Source organism: Motacilla alba, unplaced genomic scaffold, assembly GCF_015832195.1.
Source record: "Motacilla alba alba isolate MOTALB_02 unplaced genomic scaffold, Motacilla_alba_V1.0_pri HiC_scaffold_28, whole genome shotgun sequence".
NCBI classification, from domain to species: domain Eukaryota; kingdom Metazoa; phylum Chordata; class Aves; order Passeriformes; family Motacillidae; genus Motacilla; species Motacilla alba.
Genome location: NW_024037374.1, coordinates 695,365 through 719,398, shown reverse-complemented (window position 1 = coordinate 719,398; position 24,034 = coordinate 695,365). Strand labels below are relative to the sequence as shown.

Genomic DNA, 24,034 nt, shown 5'->3' with positions numbered 1-24,034 from the left:
AACAGGGAGATTCAAAGAGGGTACAGAGTAAGACTTGAGCCAATGGGATTACAGATACATGATATTTCAGGGGAGGATCACAGGCTTGGAATAAACTGTACATTTTCGAGGGGTGAGACAGAGCATACCATTTAACTAAAATGTAAGACCACACTCCTCCTCACAGGGCACCTCTGTTACCCCAGTTAGCTCCGAGTGGCTGCCTGGGGACAGGTGCCCACTTCCCCATGTCCCTGGGTTGGGCACATCCTGCTCGGGGCCAGGGCTGGCCTGGGCCCAGAGCCAGGGCCATGACCCAGGTGCTCTGGGAGGGCTCAGAGGCTGCAGGTGAGACAGGATGAGGGGCAGGGCAGGGCATATTCCCCTCTGGCATCTGCAGGGAAAGGGATATCGGGTCGTGTGGATGTGGGAATTGTCCCTCCTGAGCCATTCCCCAACCCTCAGCCTTGTCTGCAGGTGATCAACATTGCCCAGTGCTCCCCAGTGTCTCCAGTGGCTGGAGATGGCAATCACCCACCTGATCACATGTCCCCTTGTTCCCCTTGTTCTCCTACGTGTTGGGTTTGGGGCTGGGCTCAGCTCTGGGCTGTCCCACTGGGAATGCTCTGGGAGGGAAGGGGCAGCAGGAGATGGGGGATCTGGCACTGGGGGCTGTTGGAGGATGGGTTGTGCTGGACTGGGGTGTTGTCCCCACAGGGTCCCCAGATGCTTTTGGCTCCCTGCCTGCCCCCCTTGGACCCCCAGGTGCCTGGGCCCTTCCAGGGGCAGCTGCCCCATGCAGGAAGCTGGAGGGATGCCGGGCAAGGGGGCTGGATCCGTGCCACAGGTGGGATGGTCTCTGTGCCAGGGCTGGGCCTGTGGCCAGGGCTGGGGGCTGTGCCAAGCCGGGCTTTGGCCTGGGGGCTTGGCAGGGAGGGTGCAGGGAGGAGCCCCGGCAGGGATAAAGGTGCTCCTCACCTGCTCCAGCCTCACCCAGCACTGCCCAGAGCGAGAGGAAGATGAAGGTGGCTGTGCTCAGCGTGACCCTGCTCTTCTCCATCCTGCTGTGCCCCCCGGCACAGGCCAAGGTGAGGCACCAGCCAAATGCTGTCCCACATCCTGCCCTTTCTGCCCTCCCATCCCACCCTTTTGATCCCTCCTCTGTGTCCCATTCAGGGTCTCAAGCGCCCTCCCACTGACCATTCCCGAGGCCTTTCCTTCCATGTCCCCCCTCAATCCTTTGCCTTTCTTCCTGGCCACTGCAGAAGGGTCCCCCTGTACAATTCCCTGACTCACCCCCCACTCCCACAGCATCTCCCAGTCCCGTTGGTTTTGTCCCCACTCGCCCTCGTTCTTCTGTCCCCACCAAGCCCCTCCCTGCACTCCCATGTCCCTACACCGCAATTCCTTTCTCCTCCCCTGTACTCACACCCTGCTCCTTCCACACCCCCAGCCCTGTCCCCTGGGCCCTCAGCTGACCCCAGATCAGTGTCTTTGGGTCTCCCCCACCTCACAGAGATGTCCTTGGAGACCCCGAATTCCCATCCCTTTGCCTGCGCCCTGCTCCCTGCACCCGTGTCCCCCCCCAGCCCCACAAGGTCCAGTCCAGACCCAGCCTTTGTTCTCCTTTCCAGGCACTCCTGGAAGGAACCCAAGATGATCTCCGGGAGGTGAGTGGGCTGCTGGCATTAGAGGGAATCCCTTCAGGAAACTGGGGGGCAGCTATGTTCCCCCTATCCCTTGCTGGCCCTGGGGACATCCCAGTGACCAGCCAGGTCTTCTGGTCTCTCTGCAGTTGGATTTAGACAATGTTGCGGTCCTGGAGACGCCTCTGGTGGGTACCACGAGTTCTGCCGGTGTCCCTTGCATGGCCACCACAGCCCAGGCCATCCCAGTTGGTCCCAGCACAGCCCAGTGCAGCCCTGCTGACAGCCCAGACAACACCCTGCCCAGGGCTGCTCCCCAGGGAAGCCTTTGCCCAGGGCCCCTGCTGCATTCCCATCCCTGTCACCCCAGGAGCCCCCCTGGATGAGCCAGGACGCAGCCCCTGCCCCAGCTGTGCCTCCTGGCCAGGAGCCCAGTGCTTCTGGGCAGGAGCACAGCAGCTCCTGCACCCCATTGCTCCCGCAGCCCCTTCCCCAAGGCCCCCCCGCTCTCCCCTGCCTCCCAGTCCAGCCCAGTGCCCCCAGTGTGTCTCTAACGCTGCCTTTGTCCCCAGCCCCCTGTGGCTGAAAAGCTGGTGGCTGTTCTGCGGCAGAAGCGCCTGGCTGCCTCTCTGGATGGCTAGGTGAGCTGTGCCTGCAGGGACAGGGGTGGGGACAAAGCCCATCCATGGCCTAGTGGCCTCCAGAGGTCACGTTCTGGGGTTTGTCTTTTAGGATTGGAAGCTGTGGGGACACCGGTGTCCTGATCCCCTCTGGTGGCATGAGGAGATGATCATCCCTGGAGGAACCCTCTGATCCCTGTGAGCCCTGGGCCATTTCCCCTCAATCATCAATCATCAATAAACCCTTTCAGCAAAGCTACACTCTGTGTGTCCATGTCCGTGTGTGTGTTCCAAAGGGAATTCCCCCAAACTTTCAAGAGATTTCCCAGGAGGTGTTGTCTTGTCCCTGTGTCCATTTGCACATCCCGTCCCTCTGGCACTGTCACCTCCACACATCTCTGACCCTGCTGGCACCTCCCAGGTTGGCACTGAACTCCTCCCTGCTGCTCCCCACCCCCAGCAATGACCACGGCAGGGAGCTTGGACCAGGAGCACCCAGGCCAGGGATGGAGAAGGAGCATCTGCCAGCGGCAGGAAGAATCCCCCATTCCAGGGGGTGTGGGGTGCACGGGGGGCAGCTGTGACCCCTGCCAGCCCCAGGGCTGCAAACCAGGGAGGAGATGTGTCAGCTGCCTTGTGGAGGATTTTGTGGACAGTTGGCTAGCTAAGAAAGGTCACACAGTCATAATACCATTGGTTAAGCAAGAAGGAGATAAGTATAGGAGTCAGCAATTAGTATAAGGCAAGGACACTGTGCCCTTGGTGCAAAAACAGGGTAAGGAGGAAGATCTTTGGTTAGAAATATGAAGAAAAGCAGAAAAGCTCTAACAGTATAACTACAAGAATGCAGAAGTAGGTGTAGCTGGCTGATAAGCGACTGACCAATAATGAGCTCGCCTTTTGCAATATGTGTTAGTCTCATTAACACCAATATAAATATGTGTGGCTATCAATAAAGTTTGTGATTTGCTGATCACTCATATTGAGTGCCGCTTTTCTCCCGCTGACTCCAACAAAATGGTGCCCCAGGCGTGATAGCCGTAACGGGATACCACGGTGGATCGGTGCAGAAGTTCGGGTCCTGTCGCAGCAAGGACGGTGAATAAGCACCGCTGGAAAAGCGAAAGGTGCCGCGCCCTGGGTGACCTCAACGGAGAGCCCGGCCGATACGTGCTGCCGAGACCTTGTGGGGCTGCAACAGCGCTGACGTTTTAAAATGGAAATGGAAAGGCAAGCAGCATATGATTTATTTACTTGCTTTTTAAAAAAGCGTCAGGTTAAGGGCATAGATTTGCAGAAGGAGCTTCCTGGGTTGTTAGCTCATGGGTATGCACTTGGAGTTTTTCAAAATCCTCATACAGTGCATGAATTAACGGAGTGGCGCAAGTTTGGGGACAAGCTGTGGGAGGGAGCTATAGATGAGGATAAAACTGCAAAAAAGTTGGGAAAGCTGTGACGAGTTGTGCACAATGAGTTATTACAATATCAGGCAGAAAAGAAAGCTGCGCAGCAAGCTAGTGTAGCATATGATAAGAATAAGAGTTATGGGGACTGGTCAGATTGTCCGTTACCCCCTGCCACATCTTATATGCTTGACTATATTTGGGGGACTCAGGTGTTACTGCCGGCTGATTGTAGAGGAATAGTGAAGCTTATCTTCACTCAACATCAGCAGCTCCTCTTTAATGCACACTGGCAAGCACTCGGCCAGGAATGTGTCGCAACAGCACGCCAGCCAGGCAACCCACTACACGGAATAACCCTCGAGGAGCTAGTGGGTCTAGGGCCTTTTCTTCATATGGAAGCGCAAGCGTTAATTGGTCCCGATAAATGTCGGGAGGCTGTGCGCCTTGTACGACTGGCCATAGACAAGATAAAAGAGCCAGGCGGGGTCCCCTCTTATATGGGAATAAAGCAAGGAAGGGATGAATCATTTGGATCTTTTATAGATAAGGCGGCCACTGCTATCGAACGGGCAGGAGTCCCTGACTTTATGAAAGGTGCTTTGTTGAAACAATGTGCACTCCAGAATAGCAACCAGGCTACGAGGAACGTATTGAATACCCTAGGAGCTAATTGGTCTATAGAAGAAGCATTAGAATGATTGGCAAATATGCCCGTAGGAAATCAGGCAATGTTAGTAGAAGCTATTAAGGAGTTAGGAGTAGGATTACAAAAACAGGCAGCAGCCTCACAGAGTCAGGTGTTAGCTGCTCTTGCACCCCTACAAGCAGCGGCAACAAATGCTCTGCAGGCTCTATCTACTGGCCGATTTAAATGTTACCAATGTGGAGGCCTGGAGCTGGCTGACAAGACTGGAGCTTGCCGATGCCGCTCGGGAAACGTGAAGGCCAGCGCGTCCAACAGCCGCCGCGCCCAGACACAAGTAGCCGCTGTCAACACCTCAGCCCAGCTCCACTACAACCAGCCACCGCCCGGAGCTTCGGGCTGGACGTGGCAGCCTCAGCAGCAGTAACATTGATGACCACCCACCCGGAAAAGGTGCCGACTGGAATAAAGGGACCAATCATTATTGATGGACAACCTATGGGAGCTTTGTTGCTGCGACGATCATCGGCCACCATGATAGGATTATTTGTTTTAACTGGGGTAATAGATGCTGATTATATGGGGGAAATTTGTGTCACTCCTTTTCCACCGATAGGAATTGAGAAAGAACAAAGGATAGCCCAATTGGTTCCATTGGAGCAGATGACTAAAACATTGCCCCCTCATCAATCACAGTCGAGGGGAGGCTTCGGGCTGGGCGGGGGAGGTGGGCCGGAGCCTTGGGCAGAGGACGGGAGGCGATGGCTTGGACAAGAGTGGAAGGGTGGAAGAACTCAGTGAGGCATCGGGCAGCCCCCCTTCCTCAGGAGAGAGAGAGAAAGAGAGAGGTGCCAGTGCTATCTTGAACTTGATAGCACCGGCCTGGCCGAGGAGGAGAAGGGGGGGGCGGCAAGGGAAGAGTGCAGAGCTAGTGTGGGAGTTCGAGATGAGCAGAGACTGTGATTTTAACCCTTCTGTGAGACGATGGAAACCTTGCAAATGCTGATCCTCCGGGAGTCGAAGGAGGAGAGAGACGGATAAGAGGAAATATGCAAGTGTGATGAAAGCTGTGCAAGTGAAGAACGACTGAGAGAAGTTGAGGAAATCCTAGGTGGAGGAGATGATGGAGTGGCTTTTGGCTGGACTTTTCTTGTATAGCCATGGATAGAACCTTTCCTGTAATACAGAGACTGCATTTTAGGGGGAGGCGGTGCCAAAGGAGTGATGTGAGCGGAGACGACAGGTGATGAAGTGATGGTGAGACCCCTCGGCCCCAGGGGGTGAAATATTGGGGGGGACTGGTGTCCCGAAAAGGTGAGAGACTGTCGTTTCCTCCTGGAACTGGGCGAAGCATCCTTGAAAGGGGAAACCCTAAAAGCAGCTCTGGTCCATGTGCAGTGGTGAGAGCACTGAACATGGAAGGAAGAAGTCACGAAAGTAGTTGCTGAGTGACGGGGAAACACAGCTGGACTCGGCTGTGTTTTTCCAGGGGAAACCTGTGGCACAAGGGGGCTCTTCTCTCCTTGATGAAATGAGAGGTGATTGTCGGAAGGGTGGAGATGGACTGAGTTGATTATCTGAAGGGTGATGGACTGGATTAAGATCTAAGGTTTTGTTTCATGCTGTGGAAATTGAGTGGGGGGAGGAGAAAATGTTTGAGAGGTTTCCATTCTGCTCTGTGTGTTCATTTTATTGTAGTTATATGATAATAAAGTTTTTTTTTCCTTTGTTTACAAGTGGAGGCCTGCTTTGCTCTGTCTCTGATCACATCTCACAGCAGACACCAGGGGAGGATAGGTTTTCATGGGGGCACTGGCATTGGGCCAGCGTCAAACCATGACAGGGGAGAACAAGGCTTTGGTTCCACTGGAGGACTTACTTTACTAACAATGAATTTGAATGATCGGCCAAAGCGCGCTGTAATAATAGAGTATCAGGGTGGGACACAAACCTTGGAAGGTTTATTAGATACTGGTGCAGACTCCAGCATTATTAGTCCAGATTGCTGGCCCCATAACTGGCCATTACAGCTGACCACAGTGACAGTTACCGGGGTTAGGGGCTTAACGCTTGCAAGAAAGTCAACTATGTTATCTGTAACTATTGATGGAAAGACTTTACGGAGTGTTTTCTCAGTTGTACCTTTGCCCCCTACTGTGCAGTGCCTTATTGGTCGGGACATTTTGGCTCAAATGAGAGTAGTGCTGACAAATGAGCACCCTTTGGGCTAGTGGCTATTGCGTGGACTTTCCCAATCCCACTGACCTGGACCACGGATGTTCCAGTGTGGGTTAAGCAATGGCTGTTAAAAAGGGAAAGTCTGGAACAAGCACATATACTAGTACAAGAACAATATAAGCAAGGTCATTTACAGTTGTCAACAAGCCCATGGAATACCCCTATTTTTGTCATTAAAAAGAAATCGGGAAAGTATCGGTTGTTAAATGATCTAAGGGCTGTGAATGAACAAATGGAACATATGGGAGCCTTACAGCTAGCTTTACCTAACCCAGCTATGTTGCCAAAGGACTGGCCACTGTTGATTGTAGATCTTAAGGACTGCTTTTTTACTATTGCTCTTCACCCTAGAGATACCCGAAGGTTTGCTTTTACTTTACCAGCTTTAAATAGGGAAGAGCCAGACAAGAGGTTCGAATGGGTTACTCTTCCACAGGGCATGCGCAACAGCCCACCTTGTGTCAACTGTATGTTGACAATGCTTTACAACCTTTGCGGCAAGCCTGGTCCGACACCATCATTTATCATTATATGGATGATATTTTATTTGCTCAGCCTCAACCTTTTACAGGTCAACAAATTCAAAAAATACATGATGCTCTGAAACTACATGGGTTGGTTGTAGCTCATGAAAAAATTCAATTATCTGCACCCTGGAAATATCTAGGATAGTCACTTACTGGTCAGGTTGTTACCCCCCAGAAACTGCAATTGAATGTTAAAATACATACATTGCATGATGCACAAAGGTTACTTGGTGATCTGCAATGGCTGCGCCCGATTGTGGGCATCCCAAATGAGTTATTGGATGAACTTCGACCTTTACTAAAAGGAACTGATCTGGCACAGCCTGTCCATATAACCTCTGAGCAGGTAAAGGCGCTTCAACAGATAATGGACTGTGTGACACAGGGCAGTGTCCAGAGATGAGATCTTAACCTCCCTATACAGCTGACAGTCTGGTGTGGAACTAAATATTTACTGGGTGCACTTACTCAGCAAGACAGAAGAACGGGGGAGGCGTGGGCCTTGGAATGGATATCTCCTCCACTTCAACAGCATAAGACCCTTTTTCAAAAAATTGAAATTTTGGCTGATTTGCTCAAAAAGGGTCGTGAACGGGCGCTACAGATTACGGGAAAGGAGCCTGATCAGACACCAATACCAATGAAGAAAGATACATTGACCTGGTACCTGATAAACAGTATGGAATTACAAGAGGCGCTGTTGGGGGCCAGAAGCGTGATCGCCACTGATGATATTCCCAATATACCGTTGAACTGGATAGGGCAGTGGGGTTGGATGCAATGCCCAAAAGGTCACAGAAACCCGTCGGATGCCATCACAGCCTACACGGATGCAGGAAGAAAATCCAGAACTGCAGCAGCGACTTGGCAGGAAAAGGGACAATGGCACCATCAGATTCTCCAGGCCTCCAAATCGGATACTTTACAAACTATGGAGTTACTGGCTGTTGTTTGGGCCATGATGCATTTTTCTGGGCTTCTCAATATAGTGACAGATTCTTTGTATGTTGCAGGAGTATGTGAGCGAATAGAAGATGCCTCTATAAAAGAGGTTCAAAACAGGAGGTTACATGAGCTGTTTATACAGTTACAGAGGGCAATTAAGTTGAGAAAATATCCTTTCTCTGTTATCCATATCAGAAGTCACAAATGGGATATTGGTCTAGGAAAGGGTCATGCACAAGCAGATAAGCTAGTCTCAATCACACAAGTGACTCCAATTCCCAGGCAGACTATAGCCAGGAAGGCACACTCCATATTTCACCAAAATGCAAAAGGTCTCCATAGAGAATTTCAGATATCTATGGAAGAGGCACGGGCAATAGTCAAAGCCTGTCCCATATGTAGCCATCATAATGGGGGCTGCGGGCTAGGTCTGGGAGTTAACCCCAGAGGGCTGAATACAAATGAGACCTGGCAAATGGATGTCACACATGTTGCTGAGTTTGGGAGGTTAAAGTATGTGCATGTTACTATAGATACCTATAGTCATTTTATATGGGCCACAGCACAGACAGGTGAGAAGGCCGGGCATGTAGACAGGCATCTCAGTAGCTGCTTTGCAGTAATGGGAGTGTCATGGTGCATCAAGACAGATAACGGGTCTGCTTACTGCAGCAAAAGAATAAAGCAGTTCATGCAAATGTGGGGGATAGAACACGTGACAGGCATCCCTAACTCCCCGACAGGACAGGCGTTCGTAGAAAGAGCTAATGGTACCTTGAAAAGATATCTAGGTAAATACACAGGTATTAGAGAGCCGCAAGAAAGATTGCTAAGGTGCCTATTTGTTTTGAATCATTTGTGTGTTTTTGGGGAAAGCAAAGTCCCTGCCGTAATTCATCATTATGTACAAGAGAAAGATAGTGTGAGGCAGGAGATGTGGGTAAAATTCAGAGATCCCAAGACAGGACAATGGCAAGGTCCTGCTAAGGTATTATATTGGGGCTGCAGATACCTCTGTGTTTCTACCCCTACAGGATCCTTGTGGGTACCTGCTAAATGGACCCGAGCAGCTGTGTTAGAAAATTTTGGTCCCCAGGGTCCATAGTGGCAGCAGCCTTTTTTACTCCAGGGGTATCGGCAGCAGGTGCCCATGCCATTTTAAATAAGTTAGGATGCTGGCTTGCTAAACAAACCAATGCCACCTCTTTGGCACTTTCTAGCCTTTTGCTTGATGTTGATTCTATTTGTCATGCAACGCTTCAAAATAGGGCTGCAATTGACTTCCTTTTACTTGCACAAGGCCATGGCTGTGAAGAATTTGAGGGTATGTGTTGCATGAACCTCTCTGATCATTCGCAGTCCATCCACTCCCAGCTCTCTGAGTTGCTCAGGTTAACTGGAAACTTACAGGTAGAATCAGGATTCGATATCGATGGATGGCTCAAATCTTTAGGCCTGGGATCGTGGTTACGCTCTATTGTCAAGGTTAGCATTATTGTAGGCATTATAGCTTTGTTAGTAGTGTTAATTTTGCCTTGTTTCTGCATATGCTTACAGAACATGGTGCAGAGGATGATATCTGCTGCATTTAATCAGACCATGCTTGTTCAACAGAAAAACGGGGGAAGTGTGGAGGATTTTGTGGACAGTTGGCTAGCTGAGAAAGGTCACGGCGGCATAATACCATTGGTTAAGCAAGAAGGAGACAGGTATAGGAGTCAGCAATTAGTATAAGGCAAGGACACTGTGCCCTTGGTGCAACAACAGGATAAGGAGGAAGATCTTTGGTTAGAAATATGAAGAAACACAGAAAAGCTGTAACACTATACCCACAAGAATGCAAAAGTAGGTGTAGCTGGCTGATAAGTAACTAACCAATCATGAGCTCACTTTTTGCAATATGTATTAGTTTCATTAACACCAATATAAATATGTGTGCCTATCAATGAAGTTTGAGATTTGCTGATCACTCATATTGCGTGCCGCATTTCTCCCGCCGATCCGACAGGCAACCGCTAAAGATGGAATAATCTACCTCTTATCTAGGCTGCAGCACAAGGGGAAAGGAGAGCAAAGGCCACCTCCTACCTACAAACTGGAGAGATAATGAACACTCCCTTACCTGGATCTAGTGGTTTACAGGCACAAGAGTCATTTCTGATACAGTCCACCTTGAACTGGGAGTTGAGAGGATAATGATCTGCCAGCTTGATCATCTTGAAAGCATCAGAAATGAAGATGAACCTGATCAGGGAAGAAAATCCTTCTTTGGTGAAGCAGGTGAAATACTTGACCAGGATGCTGACATCGGTGGCCACAAGAATGAGACACTGGAAGGATGACTAGAGGCAGAACTCCAGGTAGTCAAAGTCATTGTCCCTGCAACACATCCTTATTTCATCAAATATTGAAAACTCTGTACCACTGTGCCCCAAGCAGCCTCCAACCATCACATCTCTCACCAGCCCATCTCTATTTGCAAACAGCAGGTCTAGCATAGTCCCTCCCCTGGTGGGCTCACTCACCAGCTCTGACAAGAAGTCCTCCACACACTCTAAGAACCTCCTGGACTGCCTCTTCTCTGCTGTGTAAAGTTCCCAGCAGATGTCTGGTAGGTTAAAGTCGCCTACAAGAACAAGGGCTGGTAATCTTGAAACATCCTCCAGCTGCTTGTAGAGTAACTTATCCACCTCTTCTTCCTGGCTGGGTGTTGGATAACAAAACTCCCAGAAGGATGTCGGCCTTGTTGGCCCACCCCCTAATTCTTACTCATAGGCATTCAACTTCATCCTCATTAGTTTCAATTTCCAAGGCATCAAAAGCCTCCCTAATATAAAGGGCCATCCTCCACCTCCCCTCCCTCTCCTGTCTCTTCTGGAGAGCTTGTAGCATCCAGTGCAGCACTCCACTTATGCAAGTCATCCCACCACATTTCTGTGATGGTGACTACATCATAGCTTTGCTGCTCTACCATGGCTTCCAGCTCTTCTTGTTACCATGCTGCATGCATTAGTATACATGCAGTTCAGCTGAGCTGCTGATTTCACTCCTGACTCTGGCTTACCACCCTTGGGCTTGCTTCTGGAGAGCCCAGTTGCAACCTCTTTCCCCTTCAAACCCAGTCTAAAGCCCTCTCAATGGTTCTGCCAGTTCATGGGCTAAATTCCTTTCTCCCTTAATAGATAGATGGTGCCTTGTGGATTCTCTTCTTCCTTTTTCTACCTCTGTGGAGGTCAGAATTGAAGGCATTTGAGATGATAGTTTGTGTTCAGATTCAGATGTTTATTGTTTCTTATCAATGTTACAGCCTTACAGCCATGAGTTCTGCAGTCTTTCATTAGCAAGGCACAAAATGGCTAACTATCTCTTGTTACAAGGTCTTTTAAGGCTAAACAGTCCAATTAAGAAATGACACCTAAATTATTTTCTCTTTTAACCCAATAACTGATCACTCAAAGCCCACAAGGTGGACTATTCTGTCCAATTACAAAATATCACCAGAAGAAGAAGGTAAAGAAGAACAACCTGTCTCTGCCCTAAAACCTCCATCTTGCTTCATATTTATTACTATATTCTGAAACCCCAAACTCTTTAAGTTTTCTACCCTGTGATATTACACACTTCTAACCAACTACACACCCATAATCCCAGTGCTATCAATCAATTTCGGAAGCCTTCCCCACAGCCTCAAGTCAAATGCCTTGTGGGTCTGTGCTTTTCGGCACAGGCACAGAAAGTTTAAAATTCTCAGCATCCAGGGTTCCAACAGAGCCTGTCTGGCTCCAGCAGGCCAGGTGCCGTGAAAATTACCCCATGATCAAAGAACCCAAAATTCTGCTGATGACATCAACCCTTGAGCGACTAGTTGGTAATGTGGGCTCTCCTTTCATCATTTGTCTCTGCCGCCAAAGGGACTGAGGAAAACATCTCTGCTCCTGCCCTATCAACCACTCGACCCAGAGCCCTATAGTCCATTTTAATTGCCTTGGTGCTCTTCTTTTCAGTCTCATCACTTCCAGCCTGGAGTATCAACAATGGGTAATAATCAGAGGGCTGAATCAGCCCATGGAGTCTCTCTCAGTAATATCCCATGCCTGGGCCCCAGGGAGGCAACAGACCTCCCTGTGGGATGGGTTCAGTTGACACACAAGGCCCTCTATTCCCCTCAGAAGGGAGTCACCTACCATGACTACCCTTCTTTTTTAATGCTAGAGGTAGTGATCTGTCTGATAAATAAAGTGTAATTGGGAGGCTCACTGAGCAGATTATTTTCTGCGTCATCTGGCTGACCCTCCTCATCCAGGGCCTCATACCTATAACAAAGTGGCACCTGGGTAGGTGACAGGTTTTTTGTAGTTGTATGTGGTGTGATCTGGGACCTGGGTCAGACATCTGTGTCAAACTTGGCTGGAAACTCTCCAGCTTACAACGGAATCCCTACCAGGCAGGTAGACATTGGGTATCTTGCTGCTGCAGTGGACAGGCATATATTTTCCTGTGGAGCGTCCGTGCCAGGGTCACCCAGATGTTCGTGGCTTAGGGATGATCCACATGGCTGTCAGACTGCTCAATGCTAACAGGATGACAACTCGGACAGGGCTTATCATGAGGTTGAGTGGGAGGTAGATTTTCTTCTCTAAAAGGAAAAACACATTAAAGTTCAGGGTTCTGCCAGAATGTAACCAAATATTTTAGGAGGATTTTTCCTGCTCTTTCCAGCAGCGTCTTCTTTTTGAGGCGACAGTTGCTTGCTTTTTATTCCCTTCTGCTGGTGCTGGATTTTTGGGGATATAAGGTTTTACACACTTTTGGGGTATCCGTCACAGGCCTGTGGGGGTGGACAAACACACATAGCCATGCCCCCAGGTAACGAGCTCATAAGGACCCTTGGTTTCCCAAGTTTCTGAGTCCTTAATGAGGACTGGTGGACGCTGTGACAACTTAAACCGATTGTTACTGTGTGTCGTGGTTTGAGAGGAAGTGAGTTTTTGGGAGGTGGTGGTCAAACCAATAGGTGCTCAGATGTGAATATTGGCACCTGGTTTGACCATTGAGGATATGGATACGCCTCTGAGAACACAGGGGTTAAAAGCAAGGAACTCCCAGGAGAACGCTCTCTTGGTTCCGGTGTATGGAGAGGTCAGACCTCCCCTGCCCAGCTGCGGGCTGGGCGGGGGAGGAGAGGCCACGAGGCCGGAGGGAGGTAGGCCGGAGCCTTGGGCAAGGAAGGGATGTGAAGGCCCCTGGCCCCGGCAGGGCAAGAGTGAGTTCCCCACAGATTATGGAAGGGTGGAAGAACTCAGTGAGGCATCGGGCAGCCCCCCTTTCCCATGAGGGAGAGAGAGAGAGAGAGCTGCCAGTGCTACCTTGAAATTTGATAGCACTGGCCTGGCCGAGAAGGGAAGGGGGGCAGTGGGAAGAGTGCCCGGCAGAGCCAGCGTGGGAGTTCTGGACGAGTAGAGACTGTGATTTTAACCCTTCTGTGGGATGATGGAAACCTTGCAAATGCTGATCCTCCGGGAGCTGAAGGAGAAGAGAGACAGGGATAAAGTAAGAGGAAATGCGCAAGTGTGGTGTAAGCTGTGCAAGTGAAAAAAGGACCGAGAGAAGTTGAGAAGAATCCTAGGTGGAGGAGATGATGGAGTGGCTTTTGGCTGGACTTTTCTTGTATGGCCATGAACAGAACCTTTCCTGTAATACAGAGACTGCATTTTAGGGGGAGGCGATGGCTTGGTGCCAAAGGAGTGATGTGAGCGGAGACGACAGGTGATGAGGTGATGGTGCTCTCGAGACCCCTCGGCCCCAGGGGGTGAAATATTGGGGGGGACTAGTGTCCTGAAAAGGTGAGAGACTGTCGTTTTCTCCTGGAACTGGGCGGAGCATCCTTGAAAAGGGAAACCCTAAAAGCAGCTCTGGTCCATGTGCAGTCGTGAGAGCACTGAACATGGAAGGAAGAAGTCACGAAGGTGGTTGCTGAGTGACATGGAAACACAACTGGATCCGGCTGTGTTTCCAGGGGAAATTGCCTGTGGTGCAAGAGAGACTCATCTCTCCTTGATGAAATGAGGGGTGATTGTCGGAAGGGTGGAGATGGACTGAGTTGATTATTTGAAGGGTGATGGACTGGATAAAGATCTAAGGTTTTGTGTTATTCTGTGGGAAATTGAGTGGGGGGAGGAGAAATGTGTGAAAGGTTTCCATTCTGCTCTGTGTGTTCATTTTATTGTAGTTATATGATAATAAAGTTTTTTTCTTTGTTCATAAGTAGAGGCCTGCTTTGCTCTGTCTCTGATCGCATCTCACAGCAGACACCAGGGAAAATATGTTTTCATGGGGGCACTGGCATTGGGCCAGCGCCAAACCATGACACTGTGAAAATGCCGTACCACTGGAGGACTCATATTCTCAAATTAACAATTCAGAAAATTGATGGTAAACATGGCTTTGCAGAGCTTTTGTTGTGGTGCCATCCATGCTGCTGAACTGTCTGCCTAGCCAGGACTTGGTTGAGTGCATGGTGGGCACACTCAATTGCAGCTTGGCCTGTGGGGGAGTGGGGAATGCCTGTTTTCTGCTCCACCCCCTACTGCTGGACAAACTCTAGCAACTCCTTGGAGGTGTACTCTGGGCCAATGTCAGTCTTAATCCCCCTAGGCATCCCAAACACTGAAAAGGCTTGCACCAGGTGCTGTTTGGCATGCACAGCCAAACAATTCTTTCCTCTCAAGACCAGAGTCCCAGTTTATTCTGGATAGGAACCATCTGGGAAAGAAGATGGTGTCCCAGGGAGGAGAGAGAGGGAATGTCTGATGGCATGAGATTTTAAACCCAGGGGAAGGGGAGCAGAGGAAAAGGACCACAGCCAATGGAATACAACTGAGGAGAGGGGCAAGGGGAGGAGTAGACCAGGGAGAGAGCACCTCCACTGGGGCTTAGGGGAGAAGGGAAGACCATGTGATATGAGACGGGAATCCCATGAGTATACAAACATACTATTCAGTGCAAAATACCAAACTCAGTGCAAAACAACAACTAAATAAACTATTTAGTGCAATACAATAAGAATATACAGGACCTCCGGGCTGGTTACAATAGGATGTTTCTGCCACTCCTTCCCACCCAGGCTCACCTCAGCTTCCAACAGGGTCAATTGCTGCGATCCCCCCATCACCCCAGCAATGGAACTAGGTTCTGCCCCCACATATCCCAATGGCATTGGGGTACACTGCACACCAGTATCAACTAACACTTCATATTTTTGTGGCTTTGATGTGCCAGGACATCAGATCCACACCATTCAGAAAATACGGTTTTCCTGCGCCTCTTCTGGGCTAGAGGCAGGGCCCCTCTAACCCTGGTTATTATTTCTTTCCTGGGCACACATACTAGAGGTTCCTTCAAGGGGATCTGACAGATCATACTTGGCAGCTCGGTCATGGGAGGCTGAGGCTACCTTCACTTTAGTGGAACTCCCTCGGTGAGTGCTCCCTTTGAGTTGTCAGGACAGAAGTGGGTTTCCCATCCCACCTTCCCATGTCTTCCCCATGGTCACACAGAAAGAACCACAGGTCAGCCCGTGGGGTGTACCCTCTCTCTCTAGCTGGGGACATTGGGCTCTGATTCTGGGGCTTGTGACTCGCACGGGTGCTGCATTGATCTTCCTCACCTCCTCCTTCATCTCCCTCATCTCCTCTTTGAAGTCCCTGATCACAGCAGAGACATGAGCCTGCATTGGGCCATTGATCATACTCTCATCATTTCTAAGCTTGTTGCTGACAGAACCCGCTGTCTCTCGGTTGGTATCAGCATCAATCGCTGCAATGAAGGTGGTGTATTGAGATGGCCCCAGATGTGCCAGACTCCACAACATTTGCCCTGTGCACCTGACCATGTCTCGGGGTCATGATCATGCTGTCCATCTCTCCCAAAGAGTTCCTCCAATACTGCCACTTCTCTCAGCTGTTGGATGCTTTCTTCAAGGGTCTTCCAGCACATCCTATGGTGGTGCTCCTGCATTCCCTCCCTGTGGACAAACCTCTCTCTGACTCTTATTAAAAGCCACTCCCAGAGGGAAAGGGACCCTGGCTCCCTTATGAATACCTGATTCATACCTCTGTCCTGGGTCAAGGGTCCCAAATTCCTTTCCAATTCCTTAAGTAGCATTTGGCTACTTAATAAACATATAAAAAATATATATGTCTCTATTCCGGGTTAAGTAAAGGTGGCCTGTCCACCTGGTCCAGATCAGAATGTGAAACCCAAACAAGTTCTTCTTGTACCATTTTCTCCTTGCTCCGATGGGGAAACCTACAAATTCAGTATCCACCACATTTGTCAGTTCTTGTGTTTGTGAACGAAGACACCAATAATTTCCTGGCCTTCTCAGTGCCAGCCTCCCTCACTGAGGAGCTACTGTGCTCGTATCCCTCCCACTGTAACATCAACCACAAATGTCTTAGTACCTCTCACAAAGATCAAATCTAGTTTAAACAGTTCATTTGCATGGTCTCTCAAGTGCAGCTCCTGGTACCCTTTCCAATCCTCCCTCTTGGCTTCTCAGCTAAGAGTTTCACAGATGGTATCGTGTCTTTTAATCCTGGCGTCCTAAATGAGTGGACAGATCCCAACTATATGGGCTGTAGTTTCAAAATTGGCACCACAGTGCCCACAGGATCTAACACAGTCCTCATGCCTACCCCTTGCCTACCTTGTTGGTTAGACATGGGCTCTCAATTGCAAGGCAGTTATTAATTTTCTGTGAGGTGTGCCTTTATATTGCCTTAACCAGGCATTACTGATATCATCATTCTCAAAATTCTCAACACCATGGCCCTGGGCAATCAGATGTCTCCATTTATCAAACTCCAATTTCCACCAGTTACAGGGTCTTGGATAGCAGATTTTAGGAGCAGGGGCCTCCCATTCTGATAGGCCTTCATTACCACCACCAACAGCACCTTCTGTCATTAGTATAGGCTCCCAGATCGCTGGGATGGACTCCTTCTTACCACCAGCATGCAACCATATTTTCTCAAATAACAACTCCAGGTGTTCCTCTCCTTAAAAGCTCACCAGAGCTTCATCCAAAGACTGTGCCAGTCTGTGCAATCTCCGTGCCTGAATACTTGGAATAAGCGCCTCCAACTTGATGATGCCTAACCCACTGTCCTTATAACTCAAATAAACAATATGGCATCACACGTACTTGGAGAAAGGTGAAGCCACTCCTTGACTGATATTCGAATCAACAAGTCAAGGGATTCGAGGAGCCCTGCTCTCACTTCGATATGGTCAGCCAGCTGTACCAGTCTCTGGATCGTATACATTCTAAGTATATCAACTTTGTGAAGAGGTTTAAGAGGTGAATCCCAAATCCAATGGAGCCACTCCTCTAGTTTCTCTGATAAACCTGAATCGACAAAGCCAGTCCAGGGATAAATTCATATGCCCAGATATTTCTCAGAGCTCTCTGGGTCGATCATATTAAGGGGGGATCAATTTATCACCCATGGGGGACAGTCATTGATGGTATAAGAGTCCCTTGTCGGTTTGATGTAAAAACCGCGACATTTCTCCCTCTGTGTTGGAAGACTTGTAAGTTCACCAGAGGTCTTCAGAATTTTGATGTTACAACACATACCATCCATGGAATCGCTCAACAGCACTAAATCATCAGGAAAGGCCGTGGCCATTATTTTCAATCTATCTTGCTGGAACCCCTGACCCTCAGTTTCAAGTTTACATAGAAGGGGATCACGCACCAGATTGAATAGCAAACGTGACATAGGGGTGCCCTGCTTGACACTGGAACAAATAAAATAGGGTCTGTCCTCTCCCTTCCAAGAGAAATGTATAAATGTATGTTTTGATATTCTTGTACATTTCCCTAACCAGCTGGATCATATAGGGATCAACCTCTCTCTGAACCAGACCCACAACTCTGTGCTAATGACAAACGGTGTCAAAAGCCTTGGCAATGTCCACGAACCCCCGCCCCCCCCAATGATGTCGATGCTCCTGCTTAGGATTTTTAACCACAAGTTGCAACAACTTGAGGTTCTCAGAACAGCCAGAAGCGCAAATAAAGCCCTGTTGTCAGGGGCCAATGGGATGCCCTGGTCAGCCTTGCCATAGTGAACCTGGAGAACAGCCTAATCACTGCAGAACCAATGGTGATAGGCCTCTAGTTATTGATGTCACCAAGTCTGTCCACATCGGTAGATTTGGGAATCAAAACTGTCCAGCAGTCCTGCAGCATGTCTGGAACAGCACCGGTAACTAGCCAAAGGCTGAAGATCTCCATCAACAAGGAAAACTTAGGGTCTTTTTAACAACATGACCCAAAGTAATCCCATGCAGCCCAGGAGCAGAGGTTTTACACATCTCATTCACGTTCTTCTCAATCTCTTTCTCAGTAATCAAGGCCTGAAACACAGTGTTATTGGCCTCTGCATGCAGGGGAAAATCTTCAAGGCCCCCAGAATCAACAGATGTTTCCCATCTAGACTTAAATGATGCATGGACACCACTCGATGGTATTTGGCACTGCAGGGCTTCCATACTATCCAAAATAATCCGCACCAGCCTCCTTCTATGCAACTGAAACAACATCTGAAATCAAAGATATTTCCCTCTTTTCATAGCTCTTTTTCACATCCAATAAGTTGTCACATTGGATGCTCTCTGACCATGGAACATTTCCAACTTCTGACTCCTGGTTGCCTTTGTACTCTCTCCAAGCCCACTCAGGCTACTACAAAACTCCTCAAAAACATCATTCACCACCGCTTACCACTTGTGGATCTTGCCCATCCAAAATTTTCTCCAAGGCCTCCTGATACCTGGTGAATCTGCCTGCCAATAACCCTGTCTTGATGGCATCATAGAACAGGAGCTTCAATTCTCCCTCCTTTGGCTATCTAGCAGACTTGGAACAATTTTCTTTCCCCACACCACCTTCTGGTCTGGATCAAACTTTCTCAGAGGGACCTCTCCCCAGAAGGCACCTCTTATCACTGATCTACTTCACTGTCTTAGATGGAATATGCTCCACAATTACCTGGTTTATATTTCTGCTACCAGCAAACCTCTCCACCAGTTGCACCAGAAGAGCTTCTTCCTCCTGAGTCCATACCTTCTTGTGGGCTCCCCTTGCTGATGACTCCTTGGGATGGGAGGAAACAATCCATTCCAAATTCCTCACAAGAGGATGCATTAACCGCTTGTGCTGGCCCAGGCCAATCTTGGTGGAAAAACCTCATTGGCACACCTCACAGACCCACTTGCCTGTCGGAGCCACACACACCATCCCTTTGCATTGTGGGATGTGACAAGCAATACTGTGGTATTTAAGATTTTGTTTACCACATTTTGAGCATTTAAAGATGACCCTTTTCTGCCCATGGGTCCTCTTAAGATGGTCAATCAGCCCCAGGATCCGTGTAAACCAGGTAGCACAGTGTGGACAAGATGGATTTTTTCAGGAGTCCTGACCAATGTTCTACCCTCACTGGTCCCGGGAAGAGGCTCAGGTGTTTTAGTCTCTTCACTGCCTCTGGCTGCACACTCAGAATCATCCTGAGCCAGCCCAAACACTGAGATCTCATACAGCTCAGGGAGCTCTGCCAAACCCTCCCAAACAACTCCCAGATGGATTCCAACCACAGGAGCAAACGCACAGTTTACAAGTTCCAAACGTACCAGACTGAAACTCTCTTCCCTGGGCACAGAGGGTAAAGATGGAACTTCAACACAACTGATGCTCAAATCCAAGGGGTCAGACTGAGTGGCTGTCGATATAAATCCCAAAGCCATTGATTGCACCATCTCAATAACCGGAGAAATAACAACAGGTCACATCCAAGTGAGGGCAGTAAAAGTCAGTAGCTGGCCCTCTCCCAAACTGCCAACTGTGTCCAACTCAACCCTGTGGACAAGGCCCTGGGTGACAGCAAAACAACTGTGCCAATAATTTTGTTTCAGCAAGATCATGAAACTACCGCCGGGTGGCGAGTCCAAGCCATAGGGAGGGCCGATTTTCGCCCTCTCTCACATTGGGGCAGAAGACGATTCAGTTACCACAAAGGGTATCTGGCGGGGCCATGAGGAGGCGTGACTTCTGCAGCTATGCCCAGTTAGTAACTATGCTCTCATCTTAAGAGAGTCATAGTTATTCCTGCTTCATTGTATTTCTTCACTTCGGCATTCAAAGCATTTGGCAGAAATCGCATTGTGTCAACACCTGCCTCGTGCCTTGTGCCTTCACGATGCTTTGTTTTAATTTTACAGTCAGATTCCCCTGGTGTGCATCAATTCTAAGCCATTTGCTAGGCACTGGCCTAGTCAGGGCGCCTGCCTGGGGACCCCCCGGGGGCCCTCCCATGGGCAAACTGCTTGGTTGATGCCATCTGTGGCCATGTGTGCATGCCAACCCGGCACCACAGGAACCCAGCTGGCAGGAACTGACAGGGCCACGGCGCATGGTCACAACAATGAAGGAAGCAAAGGAAGCAATGGATGTCGCTTGGGTGCCAGCCACAGTAAGGGGCAGGCAGGGGGGTGGGGGTGGCAGGTGGCACCTGCCACAACCAAGGAGATCCATAGGAAGGGCCTGGTGCACGTCCAGAGTCACCACTGTGCGTGCAGCCATGCAGCCAGGTGGGCCATGTGGAGCTCACTCACCCATGCACGGTGCCTCGTCTGGCCTCCCACTTACTTTGCACCTCTCATGTCTCCTCACAGTGCCACACCAGAGGCAAGCTCCACAGGATCTTCCTTCCCTGCTGATTCCACCAAACCTGTTGGCTGTGGTTATGCTGGAGAGTAGGCAGGGGCAGTGGGAATCTCGTTCATCCATTCATACTTATCACTAATTAGATGATGAGGCATTTGGCTATTTAAGGGATATATATTTACATATATGTCCCTTTTCCGAGTTAAGTAAAGGTGCCCATCCATCTGAGTCAGATCAGGATTTGGTGTCTGAATTTCAGGTTCAGTTAAGGTGGCCCATCCACCTCAGTCAAGGTCAGAAAATTTTGTCTCAAAGGGGGGACACCATGATACACCAGGAAGAATCGTGTCATTCCCACCATCTATGCCCATGCTCCAGAATCTCACTTTTCTTTAATCTTTTCTTTTAAACAAAGCAACAAGAGGAACAAAGCTAAATAACCTGACAAGCTTTGCTCACAAATATGTGGATGGTATCCACAGAGGAAAGGAATGCTCTGGATGCTAAGATCTGGGAGGTCTTTTCCTACCTCATCTTGGAGAGACCCATAGCCTCTAGCAGCACAGAGTTTCCAGAGTGCCACTTTCCACTCACTCCTACCGGAATCCAACGATTTTTATATCTGTGGCATCGGTCAGTTCTTGTATCTCACTCTAGAGGTGTTCATATTTCTTGACTTTCTTGTCTGCTGCCTTTTGTAGGGAATTTTTGTGCTGCTCACATCTGATGGTTACATCCACTACATATGCTTGATTTTCTTCAACAATTAGGAGATCTGGTTTAAAAAGTTGCCCGGTGTTATCTCTTATGTGTGGTTCGTGAAACACTGTCCAATTCTCTTGCAATGCTTCTTTGGTTAGAAGGTTGCAGATGTCATTGTGCCTTCTGATCCTGGCCTCTTGATTTACTGAACACTTCCCAATGATATGAGAGCATGTTTCATGGTTGGCATTACAATACCTACAACTTTTGATGTGTTGGTCTTGTCAACACCTAGCCAGGAACTCTCTAGTTGGGTACACATATGGTTCCAGATCTTCTGATGAGTCTTTTCTCCATGAGAGTATCTCAAATATCATCAAGTCATGATGTACTGCTCCTACCATTCTTTGTTCTGACACCCAGCCCTTGTTCTCGAATCTAAGATAGCAGCTCGTACATATCAATCACGAATGCCTCTGTGAGGAGGCTCCTCACCACCTCTATGTTCCCATCCTGTCCTGTCCTTTCCCTGTCCTGCTGGACACTGACCACAGGGGCTGCAGTGGGGTGTCACAAAGGGCTCCTCTGTGACACAGCACCTGCCCTCAGCAAGGCATGCCCGTAATTGTTGACATGGAACCTGCCCCCAGCAACAGGGCCTGCCGAGGTCAGAAGTCCACCCACTCGACCCCGGCTAGATGTTTCTCTTCACCAGATGGAAGGAGGGCAACTCGAGTTCTGGATAATTTCAACTGATTTATTGCAAGGTCCGAAGGTGATAGGAAAAGATGGAGGATAAACTGAGGAATAGGCCGTGAATCAGAGGGACGGCGGGAGAGGGTAACAACCAGACTGAAGGACACCAGGGCGAGTACTATGTCCTTGGGGAAAGTTACAGTTTTTATGCACAGCAGCGGGTAAGAGGGGTTGGGCACAAAATGATCCAATTGGGAAAGTTCATGGGGAGGGCAAAAGGTGGCATCGAGGGGGAGGAGGGAGGAAAGTTTTTACAGGAGTAAGTAATGAAAGATACAAAGGGTACGGGATGGTCTGGGCATGAAAGGGAGTACAGCATTTGAATCATGGGAAAGGAATGAATTTTCCCTGACTTAGACAGTGGTACTTTCCCAGGTCATTTCTGAGCTGTCTTTCTCACTCCCAATCCCCACAAGGGCCAGTGACCACTGCCCAGGCAGGGAGGCTCTGGGTGTCCCTGGGAGGATGGGGACAGCTCAGTCCTGGGCACACAGGTGGTCCTAAAGGACTTCCAGGCCCCCTTTGCCCTCCCGTCCCCTCGGGACATCCCTGGTGCCCTCCAGCATGCCCCAGAGCCCTGTGTTCAGACACCCCCACATACCCCCAAGATGTCCCTGTCAGTGCCCTACAGAGCCTGGCCTTTGCTTCCCGACAACATGACATGGAGATTTGCTCAAGCCTAACAGAAATCTCCGGGTTTGTGTCACGATCCACCCTCACGGACAGGATTATGATGGTTCGTTATCTGATCTCAGGGTACAAAACACCAACACGGCAAGGGGCTTTGCAGTACCAATCAAAATCAGTGTACTTTATTGAATGATCACAGCCAAATGCATTGGAGGGGATTGGGGAAGAGAGAGAGAAAACAAAGAGAAAGAAACCGTTCAGGAAAGAAAAGGAAAAGAAAGAGGGAATAGGTACATCTACCAACGTAGAGGCGATGTAATTCTTTGAGGTCCAGTCCAGTCAAAATCCAGTCGAGGAGTCGCCTTCACATTGGGGAGATCTCAAGTTAGCTAGCTGACTCGAGGGTTTTTATTAGAATTTTCTATTGAAAGTTGGGAAGGGGGGGGGAAAAAGATACAATAGTCTTATGATCTCATCTGGTCAGCAGTGAGTGAGAGCTATTGTCTTCTTGGTCCAGTGGTCACACCTGCAGGCAAACATCTCAGTTTGATCAGCTGTTCTCCCCCACACACACTGCCCTCCTCCTCCCCCCAGGTTAGAGGTTTCAGTCCTTGAGGAGAAAGGGAGTCTTTTCCATATAGGGGTCTCATGTCTCAGTCTTGGAGGGAATGGCTTCTCCCATCTCAGTCCATCTGCCACGGTGGTTGTACAGTAGATGAAGGGTCTTCTGTGGAGACCACCAAAGGATCATTCCAGAAAAGAGTCCAGCCAGGTTAGGAGGTGGAAAAATCCCAGAGCCATTGTAGCAAAGCGATGCAGGTGAAGGAAGGTCAAGGTGTCCCTTCTCCTTTCACTGGGAGCAGTGTAGCATGAGGTGGACAAACGCACCTGTGAACAATAACTCAAGTTCCAGTCCTGGGGCCCTGGCCAGCCCCACCAAACCAGGATATCAAAACAGGATCCTTTTTCGGTGGTCCCAGTTTCTGCCTTTTTTTCACAACGATCATGAGGCAGATGAGAGAAACTTTGGACAGAGTCTTACAGTTTGGCGCCTCAGCTCTTCTCTGCCTCACACCAGCAGAAGAGCTCATGCAGTAGAGGACAAAGAAAATGGAACTTCTTCCACTGAGTTTGCCCTTTCTGGATTTAGCAGCTCCCAGTAATGGAGATTCCCCTCTCCCAGATTTTCACTCACTCTGCTCTGGCACT

The 24,034-nt window shown here is 49.3% G+C and overlaps 1 long non-coding RNA gene across 1 annotated transcript; it reads left to right on the top strand.

The window, feature by feature from the left end:
• Positions 1 to 982: 982 nt before the first annotated feature.
• LOC119696388 lies at positions 983 to 2,506 on the top strand. Its single transcript, XR_005255559.1, has 5 exons — positions 983 to 1,067; positions 1,614 to 1,649; positions 1,775 to 1,813; positions 2,198 to 2,266; positions 2,358 to 2,506. It is a non-coding gene; the product is annotated as an uncharacterized LOC119696388 (long non-coding RNA).
• Positions 2,507 to 24,034: the final 21,528 nt, after the last annotated feature.